This window comes from Triticum dicoccoides, chromosome 1B, assembly GCF_002162155.2.
Source record: "Triticum dicoccoides isolate Atlit2015 ecotype Zavitan chromosome 1B, WEW_v2.0, whole genome shotgun sequence".
Lineage (NCBI taxonomy): Eukaryota > Viridiplantae > Streptophyta > Magnoliopsida > Poales > Poaceae > Triticum > Triticum dicoccoides.
The window spans coordinates 35,801,492-35,811,247 of record NC_041381.1 but is presented as its reverse complement, the minus strand read 5'-3'; the positions used below and the strand labels follow the sequence as shown (position 1 = coordinate 35,811,247).

At 43.0% G+C, this 9,756-nt stretch overlaps 1 long non-coding RNA gene and 1 pseudogene across 1 annotated transcript; one reads left to right on the top strand and one right to left on the bottom strand.

Moving 5' to 3' along the window:
• The window catches only part of LOC119350065, a 31,291-nt pseudogene that overhangs the window by 12,172 nt on the left and 9,363 nt on the right, over nt 1-9,756 (top strand).
• LOC119300532 lies at nt 8,553-9,649 on the bottom strand. The gene is made up of 3 exons (XR_005146456.1): nt 9,571-9,649; nt 9,386-9,466; nt 8,553-8,686 (listed from the first exon to the last, which is right to left on the bottom strand). It is a non-coding gene; the product is annotated as an uncharacterized LOC119300532 (long non-coding RNA).

Below are 9,756 nucleotides of genomic sequence, written 5' to 3'. Positions count from 1 at the left end.
AAGGAAGAAGAAAAAGGAAGAAGAAGAAGAAAGAAAAAGGAAAAAGGAAGAAGAAGAAAGAAGGAAGAAGAAAACAAAAGAAAAACAGAAGAAAAACAAGAAAAAGGAAGAAAAAAAGAAAAAGGAAGAAAACAACAGAAGAAAAAAAGAAAGAAGAAAAAAAAGGAAGAAGAAAAAAAGAAAGAAGAAAGAAAGAAGAAAGAAAAAGGAAGAAGAAAAAACAAGAAAGAAAAAGGAAGAAGAAGAAAGAAAGAAGAAGAAAACAAAAGAAAAACAGAAGAAAAACAAGAAAAAGGAAGAAAAAAGGAAAAAGGAAGAAAACAACAGAAGAAAAAAAGAAAGAAGAAAAAAAGAAAGAAGAAAAAAAAGGAAGAAGAAAATCACAATGTTTTTGTATCCATGAACATTTTATGATTCATTTTTTTGAATTCACATACATTTTATGATTTCTCAAATATCTTTTTTCATTGCTATATTTTGATATACTGAATTGTTTTAAAGATGAAAAGGATAAAAACAGGAAAAGAAAAAATGAAATGAAATGAAATGAAATGAAAAAGAAAAGAAAAAAGAGTGTGGCCAGCACCCCCCGCCCTGCACATGGGCCATCCCGACCCCACATATATTCGTCTCCATCCGCATCCCTGGCCAAACCCTAGCCACTCTACTCCAAGCTCTGTTCGGACAATTTGTTTATACGGAGAGGGGCGGCGAGGGGGGCGGCGATGCGCGCGGTGTTTTTTTAGGGATCGAGAGGGGACGGCGAGGGTTATAAATGTGTTGTCCTCGCCTCCCCTCTCCGTGACGCCGTCGTCTGCCGCCCCGTCTCGCGCTCTACCGCGACACCCTCTCCCACCCCTTCCTCGCCCCCTCCTTTCGCCACCGCCCTTTCGCCACCGCCACGTCACCACAACAACCCCATTCAAGATGGCTATGCTCGTGTCACGGTGGAGGACATAGTCCAAGGGTTTGAGGACCTGGAGATTGACATTGCTACACCTGAAGGGGAGAAAAGACTTGGAGATGTCAAGCGCCATTTCATTCTATGGCAAAAGAAGTTTATCAAGTTTCCAGGCGAGGCGCCAAGGACAACAAGTCCACCCCCCTACGGTGGTGGTGGTGGCGGTGGTGGCGGTGGTGGTGGTGGTGGTGGTGGCGGTTCACCTACACCTCCGTCACGTCAGCCGACGCCGCCCCCCAGTCCACAACGTCCGGCGGGTGATCAGCCGCCGCCCCCCAGTCCTCGTCCGGCGGGTGATCAGACGCCGCCCCCCAATCCACCTCCGGCAAAGAAGCAGAAGCAGTCCTGGATTATTAACCCGGACCCTTATGTACCTAAGACCACAAAGGTACCGGAGCCATCACTGAAGCCTCTCCCCACAAGGCCTTGGGAACGTAGTGCCGAGGAAGTCGACGCGGCCGCGGCTGCTGATTTGGAGAAATGGAAGGCGGACTGCAAGAAGAAAAGAGAGCCCGAGCCCAAGCCAGTATTTTCTGATGAGCAAAAGAAGTGGGCTAAGTCATTTTTGAGCACACCGTCCCAAGCCGCGAAGAATCTTCCTAACGACTATGCACGTGAACTTCGCAGGCAGGCACTCATGTTCAAGGAGAACAAAGAGCGGGAGAAGGCCGAAAGTAAAAAAAGCGGGAAACAAGTTGCCCAGCTCGGGGAACAAAGTAAACAATCGATTGCCCCGCTTATAGTGGAAGCCTTCTGTCCGGATGCCCCCGAGATCATACAAGCTGCGGCAGCACAGGGATTGACTGTAACGAGTGCCAGAGAACAAGCGGCCAACTTAGGTATTACTCTTCGTGAACTGTTAGGCCTTGATGAGGCGCCAGTGAAGGAGGTAGTAATTACATATGTCAAGAATGGGCCTCTCGTCGAGCCTGCGCAGGAAAAGGATCTACCTCCACAAATGAAAGGTCTGCTAAAATGGTACAAGGGTTACATAAAAAATAAAAACGCCAAAGAATATATTTATGCGGAAGTTAGACATGAGCATCACTTCAAACATTACTATGTACAAATTGAACTGAGTGAATTGTTCCAGCTTTTCAATCTGCGCGAGCTCGATAAATCTATCATCAGTTGCTACGTTCTGTAAGTGATTTATTAATTTCTACCCCATCTCGTTCATATTGCCTGCACTATATATATGTCCTAACTATATTGTTGTGTCCGCTATTATACATGCAGAATGAAGATTAAGGAATGCAAAGTAAGGAACATCCATGATGTTGGGTTCATTGACCCACACATCGTTAATGGACATGTGTTGGAGCGTTACCCCGCCGACGTGGAGGCAGACCTGTGGCAGTTTCTTACAAAGCAGGAACTCAAAAGTGATATTCTATTTCCTTACCATTTTCAGTGAGTGTTTCTGTCTTGAGCACATTCTCTTTTGTTTACTCCATGCATGGTATGTGGCCGGCTAATCGATGAGTTATGCATGACGTACTGTGCATGTATCGTGTCCGCAGGTTCCACTGGATTCTGCTAGTAATTAAAGTTAACACCTCAGAATGTCTCGTCCACGACTCTGTGAATATGGATCCAAAGCTTTGGGGCGGCATGAGAAGAATGCTGCAGAAGTAATTATTTTCATTCATTTGCGCTCTATATCGATCGGCATATTTCGTTCATTTCCTAATATCAAGTAACTAATTAATAACTCCCTTGTTCATTTAATTTTCTTTGCCTCGTAGGGTTTGGAGACGGTTCGTAGATACAAAGGTCGGTGAATTCAAAAAAGAGCTAGAATTCAAAATGTTAAAGGCTAAGAATGTTGGGGATATTCAGCCACCGGAGACCAATCTATGTGGATACTATGTCTGTGATATGATCCGGAGATACACCTCTGAGCGGGTTCCGAGTGATACCAATGCTCAGAGGAATAACCTCCGGTGGATGCTTAGTCCAGAAGCTCGCTTCCGACCACTTCAAGAGGAACTAGCTGGATGGTTCAGCAGGGAAGTCCTCCATCCTAAAGGAGAACACTATTACGAGGACGTAGAACTTTATATGCATTAAATCATGTATGGAAACTTGTTCAAAATTGTATATGGTCATCCGATGATATTGAATATATATTGTATATTCCTCTTGAATTCTTTTTGGTTCTAATTTCAAATTTATTTGAAATTGTACATTCATATGCATGTATGTAATACCGTAGAATATATGAAACTCCTTCAAAATTAAAATAAAGCACAATACAAATAAAACAATACAAATTAAACAGAAAACAGGTTTAAGGGGGGGGGCTAAAACCCTAAACCTGCGGCGGCCTTTAGTCGCGGTTGGCCAGAAGAACCGCGACTAAAGGTCCTCCGCCCCGACGGCCACCTGGCGCCCACGTGGACGGGCCTTTAGTCGCGGTTCTTAAGCAACCGCGACTAAAGGGGGGGGCCTTTAGTCGCGCCCGTTCGGTCGCGGTTGCGCAACCGCGACTAATGGCAGTTGCGAACCGCGACCAAAGGCCCTTTTTCCACCAGTGGTTGTTCTTTATGCCGTCGTTGCACGCCTCCCTGCACATCACCGGCAAAAACAACCACACGCATGAACATCTAGCTCACAATCACATAAACATGAGAGTTGTGTATTCTCTCATAACTCGTACAAAACATGAGTTGTGTATGTATTCTTAGGAAGATATTAAAATTGCATCAAGTAGCAGGCAGTCTATTGTATTATTTTTTACAGTGGTAATGTGAATATAAGATAAGATGGTAGTATAAGATATCACAAAATATGCTACAAACATGTATATTTCACGGATAGATAGAGTGGCCTGAAATTGCATGCAAGAGGTTGAGAAAAGAAGAAGAATACTTGTTAAAGAATTACTGGAACAAAGGCAAAGTCTGCGAGAATTTTCCACAAAATAATGATTTTGGACATGTATACTTGGAGAGGTGTCACCGCTACATCCATGAGACCACCACGGACAGAGCTACAAGAAAGTAATACAAAAAAAATTCTTATCGATGGTCGGATGTGCACATTCTATCCATTGGTATATGTCGAAGAATGTAGTATTACTTTGACATTTAGCAAGTTGAATGGATAGTACATAACAATTAAGGCAAGTCATTTTTCCAAAAGGTGCATGAAACTCAGATATCAGTCTATATAGCACACCACGGTAGCTAATGAGAGAGAGATCGGGAGAGCAAGCTGCAACACCCAGGTCAGGTTGTACGCGGTGATCAAAGAAGTTGCGCGACAAAGTAAGCAAGCGCACCCAGCGCCACCAGTCGCTAGTCAGAAGCAAACTATTATTAGGAAAGAAGAGGTGCATCACAATTGCTCATTTTCGTATTAACAAATTAGATTGACACTGGATGGCAAACTGTAATACATATACAAAGATCAAGTACTCTCATGATGCATAGCATCCATTAAACTAAATTATACCTTTTGAGCGCGCGCGCACACACACACCGCAAACTGATCTAGAACTTGGAAGTATGTTCTTTTTAAACCATAAATCTTACATGCAGCTTTAAATTTAGTAAAATTTTAGTTACATTCTTTTTAATTTTCAACAGCCTGGAACCTAGATAAAATCCCCCAGTAATATCCTAATCGCATCAATTGCAAAACTACATATAGTGAATAATCAGAATCAGACATGTAGCTGAACCCAGTCCCAGTTTGCTGATCAACATAGATAAGATTCGACTCCTGCAGTAGCCAATATCCAATTCCAAACCGAGAGAAGATTATACAGGGTCTAAACAATCTCTAAGAAAAATATTATACAGATTGATTGATTAGTACGCAAACTGTCGATATATATAATATACCTGATCCCAACTAAACTCATTCCAGAGTAGCGATATGTTGTCTGCTATGGGGAAGGGGCCATTCTCGTAGAAGAGGGCTATCTCGCTGCAGTAGCCGGGCCTTCCCGTCAGCCAGATCACCACTAGGTCCTCCTTGTGCCGCCTGAATTCGAAAAAGTAGAACAGCCTCCATGAAAAAGTGGCAGATGTAAGGCATAGTATCATCATGAGAAACACAACATGAACGAAGAGGCTGGAGGCTGCATGAGTGAGCTCACCTGGCGTCATGAGTGGTGGGGAGGCGGTAGCACCCAGTGTGGTGCCCGAGGTTGCTCACCGACGTCACAACAACGACTTTGGATAGAATCACCACCCAAAAGGATCAAATATTCAAGTGCGGCGCATAGTTCCTTCAAGATAAAAAGAACAGCTGACTATGTGATGTTTCAAATAGTCCATCCAAAGTAGTGTACTGTGATATAAATATATAACGAAGGATCACTTACTGATTAGGATCTCCTCCATAGCTAGCAATAGTATCACAAATAAATGAAAATGCCTCAAAAGCATCACTGACCATCTCACTTATTGTTCCTTGGGGCAAATTTCTGCAAGATATATTTACATATTTCATCAACCAGACATATGTCAATCTATACTTACTCGCCTAGAAGTCATGAAATTAGATAGAAATGCCATCAAAGGGTAAGCACCTATTAAGGACAGTAAAACTGCACCCAAACCGAGCTCTCTCAGGCCATTAGGATTTGTGGCCGTCCGTTTTGTTGATATAATCACTCCTGGCCGTCAGATCTGCTTGATGAAGCGTAATGCAGCGTCGTGGCCCAATTCTTGCAGCGTCCTGGCCCATCTGTCCTAAGGGCTGCTACTCTGGAAGAAAAAACCGAGGCCTCTGGTTCATTGGGCCGCTTGAGCCAGCCCATTTAACCACTCTGATCTGTGTCGCTGTTCCTGTGTGTACGTAAAAAAAAAAAAGCAAGTGCGGTCGATAGGATGCGGGGGACTCGAACAGAGGAGGCGCACGAGGGAGCCCAGGCACGCGAGGGGATCGAGGAGCCAGCCAGGCGATCGAGGGGGCCGAGGCGCGCGAGTGGATCCGACGCCACGCGGTTCGGCTGATGCGCGCTAGGGGAGCCGACCCATCCGATAGGGATCCAGCGGGCGCGTGGGATGCAGATGAATTAGCGGCCGACCGATCTAGCTGGCGCGGTCGATCCGACTGCAAAGTGGAAACTGCTCACAATCAAACTTCAGTTTCTAAGCGCGCATTCATGGCTTTAATGTGCCAATCCTTCCGTCGCCCGGCGGGGCGTCTATATATTCTTCCACCCCTGACTCGAGTCCGGCAGCACATCTTTGAGCATCATGCTCAGGTAGGATTCCCTGTATTTCCTTTCAGTTCATCTATGATTCATTTTCGCACAAAGCAATTAGATATGCTCTCATACCAAAAATTGTGCGTACAGGTGATGTTCTTGCGCCAAGTCGACAGGTAATTCCTCGCCTTCCAGCCGCCGTTGCTCTGGACCAGTTCTGCTGCCCAAGTGCGAGACCTTCCTCAACGCCTCTGCTTCAATCGCTGATAATATTTCAAGTTGCCCCGATACAAATTGGAACGTATAAGAAATTTCTATGGTAGACAGCCACAGTACATTACTACTCATGCATCCCTCTATTTAGCACGAACACAATTTTTATCCTGATTTGATTCATTTATTGGGAAAATTCTTGGAGGCTGTGTTTCGGATATATTTGTTCAGAAATTCTTTTCGTCATAATTTGGTATGGCTATTGCTTATATACTACGGTGCTGAATGTACGTGTATCATTCACGCCATGGTATTGTTAATTATTGTTGTTGTCAATAGGGAGCAATAATCTCGAGGACTGAAGATGCAGGATTCATCCCTAAGAGAGTGAAGATGCATGAGGAAGCATTGACCCAGTGAGAGATAAGACCTCAACTAGAGTCATGTAAGGCGGCACAGATCAACATCAATTCTGTTCATAAATTAGTATGTGTGCTTACTTCTAATCAGTTTTTGGTGCTAAACTTAAGGTTGGTTTTGGAAAAGTGTTCCTGCTGGTCCAAGATCAATGTTACGAAGTGGTACTATATCAGTACAAAAGATTATTACTTCCACTAAGAATAGGCAAGTTGAAGAAGGGACAAACTATTTACTTAACGTCATCCCCTTTTCATCCTCCAAATCAATGATTTTTTTTGTTAAATAATTTTGTCTCCTTGCCAAATGCAGTGACAAAAATTGTCAGCAGTGGATTCGAGGAAGAGGCGGGAGGAGTGCAGGTAGGGGTGGGCTAGGACAGTAGTGACTGATGTTTCGCCGGCTCAAGGCCATCTCCCGGCGACGTTATTCATAACTAGGATCCACTCATTGCCACCCAGGCATCTACCTCTGCTGCAAACAATGATATCACAATCACCTTTTTGGATATATTCAATTTTCTGCATGATAATAATTTGATTACTGAAACATGGAATATTTGGTTGCATTTTCTGTATTTGTGGTACGAAAGCTTTTTTTCTGGTAGATGTGCTCCATTCTGCACTTAACATCATATAAATGATTCTATCATTTTATCCTAATGATTAACCAATTGTTGATGAGTTCAACATGGTTTGTTATGTAATAGATTCTCCGAAAAATGTGTCAGATGACTAGCTTCCAGAATTTGAAAAACAAATAATTGGCTCCTCTATTTCATTAAGCTAGCTCCAACTGTAGTGTTATGTCATCTCATGCCATGACATACATTCTTTGTTAATTTAGGTGATGCTATTTAGTTTGCCAAAGTGCAGGGAGTCCCCACAACAACGTCATATGAGATAGGTACAATACAATTGCAACTCAAAATCAGTAAAACTAGCACTGTCTTAGGTTGATGCAAGGCCATGATTATTTGTTTGTATTTCAAATTACTACTTACATTCTCATCTTAATATTTACTTCTTCGTGTAATTGAATTGTTTTAGGCCTGAGTTAGATTAAATATCTTGGTACTGATGAGGTCGTCGTAGAAAGAAGAATCTCAATAGCTTTGCTAGCCTGTATTTCCCACCTTGTCCTCCTTCAAACATATGTATTTTTGCGGGGTCTTCAACACTTATGTTTACATGCCTAACAAATCCATGTCATCTATTGGTATAGTAAAACAGTTTGTTTCAAAGTATTTTTCTCATTTGAGAAGGTAAAGATTCAGCAACTTTAGTACTTTCTGCCTCGTATATTTGCATAGGTTCCTTTTCATCATGTTGGGAAAACAGATGTTTGCGGCAATGCGCACCATCAATTCTATTCACTTAATTCTTTCTAAAGCCACTCCTTGCATATTGACACGTCTAGAAATAAGTGACATCAACAAACCAATAATAACATCAAAGGTGTTAGATAACAACAGAGAGAAGTGAATGGGAGCAACGAGGGAAAGCAGGATCATTGGCAAGATCAAGGGGATTACCTGCAAACTTGCGAGGTTCGGTGGTGCAAAATAATATCCCTACCAGGTCATGGTAGTTACATAAAATGATAAATATTTGGTTTACCTACACGACAGTTTAGAACTTATTTCAATGGAAATAGGAATTTAGTTCTTCCATGTCTATATATTTGTAATAATTACTATCATTCTATTGAAAAAATAGACGGGCGCAGCAACGCGCGTCAATCATGATCTAGTAATCAATGCAAGCGACTATAATTCCACGCTCCGCTAACCGTCTTCCAAGAAGAGCACCCCACGCCCTGTAACTAAACAGAATCATGACCATCAACAATGGAAGTCACGGAGAAAGGTGTCTTGATATGTACCTTATCTCCTCCTCTATATGGACCAGCTGGTGATAGATGTGTGGCTGTAGAGAGAGAGTTGACAGTAAACAAACCGAAAGCAATGAAAAAGGAAAACAAAGAGACTTATTACATAGGTGTATTATAAATTTTCTTGAACGGGGTATTAAATTGCCTGTCCTTTAACATTATCAAATTCCATAATCCATGCTTTCGTGGATATTATACATAGGCTGGGGGGACATCCATGCTTCCTTGAAGCACTGGTCTAATATAAAAAGAACCTTTGCTTCAGAAACATATGTTGGAAAAAAAAGAGCTGCTGATATACAATGTAAGAGTAGGACAGAGAAAATACTACACTAAATTCCTGCTCCTGTCATTTAACTAAAAAGTGCAAACCTAACCAAATATTCAATGGAATTGCTTATACTCTTCGTCCCAGAAAATCTTTCAAGTGTGTACAGAACTGCTGATGGAACGTAAGCCTATACACTACATAATCTGAACTCTTTTGGAAGGGAATAAATAAGAAATCCATAAGTTGGAAATTACTGAGTAAATAAAAAAGCATAAATGTTACATATATAATCTTCCCAGCAGTGTATAGGAGTTTTATCGAACACCTACAGACAAATCTGGAGGACGATAAGCTACCCTTCCAATCTAAATCATTGTCACACCAGCATCCACCCCTTTTCTCATCACCCAGATATTCACAACATCCATACAACCTGAGAAGTATATTGTGTAGAGGAGCTCACCCACAAATCTGCCCTACGGAGGGGCACCTCTTGCTGCTCCACCTATTGAGTCTTCATCCGAATGCGCAACCCATGCACCTCCTGCAAAGTCCAAGATGCGATTTAGGGAGGAAGAAATGCATCAGAAGATTGAGCTTAGATAGGAAAAGAAGAATGGGGGCGGAGAGGACACGGAGATGTCTTACCATGCTCATCTTGGCATCCTCTCCGGCGGTGCTGACGTAGCACGAGCTACTCCTGTTGAGCACCGAGCGCAGTAGCGGCGTGAGCAGTGGCCTGTGCCCTTCGCTGTGCACCCCTCCGTTGCGTCGCGTTGTCGTCGTCCTCGTCGTCGACGCCCTGCTGCTGCGCATGTGCGGGTGCGTGGGTGC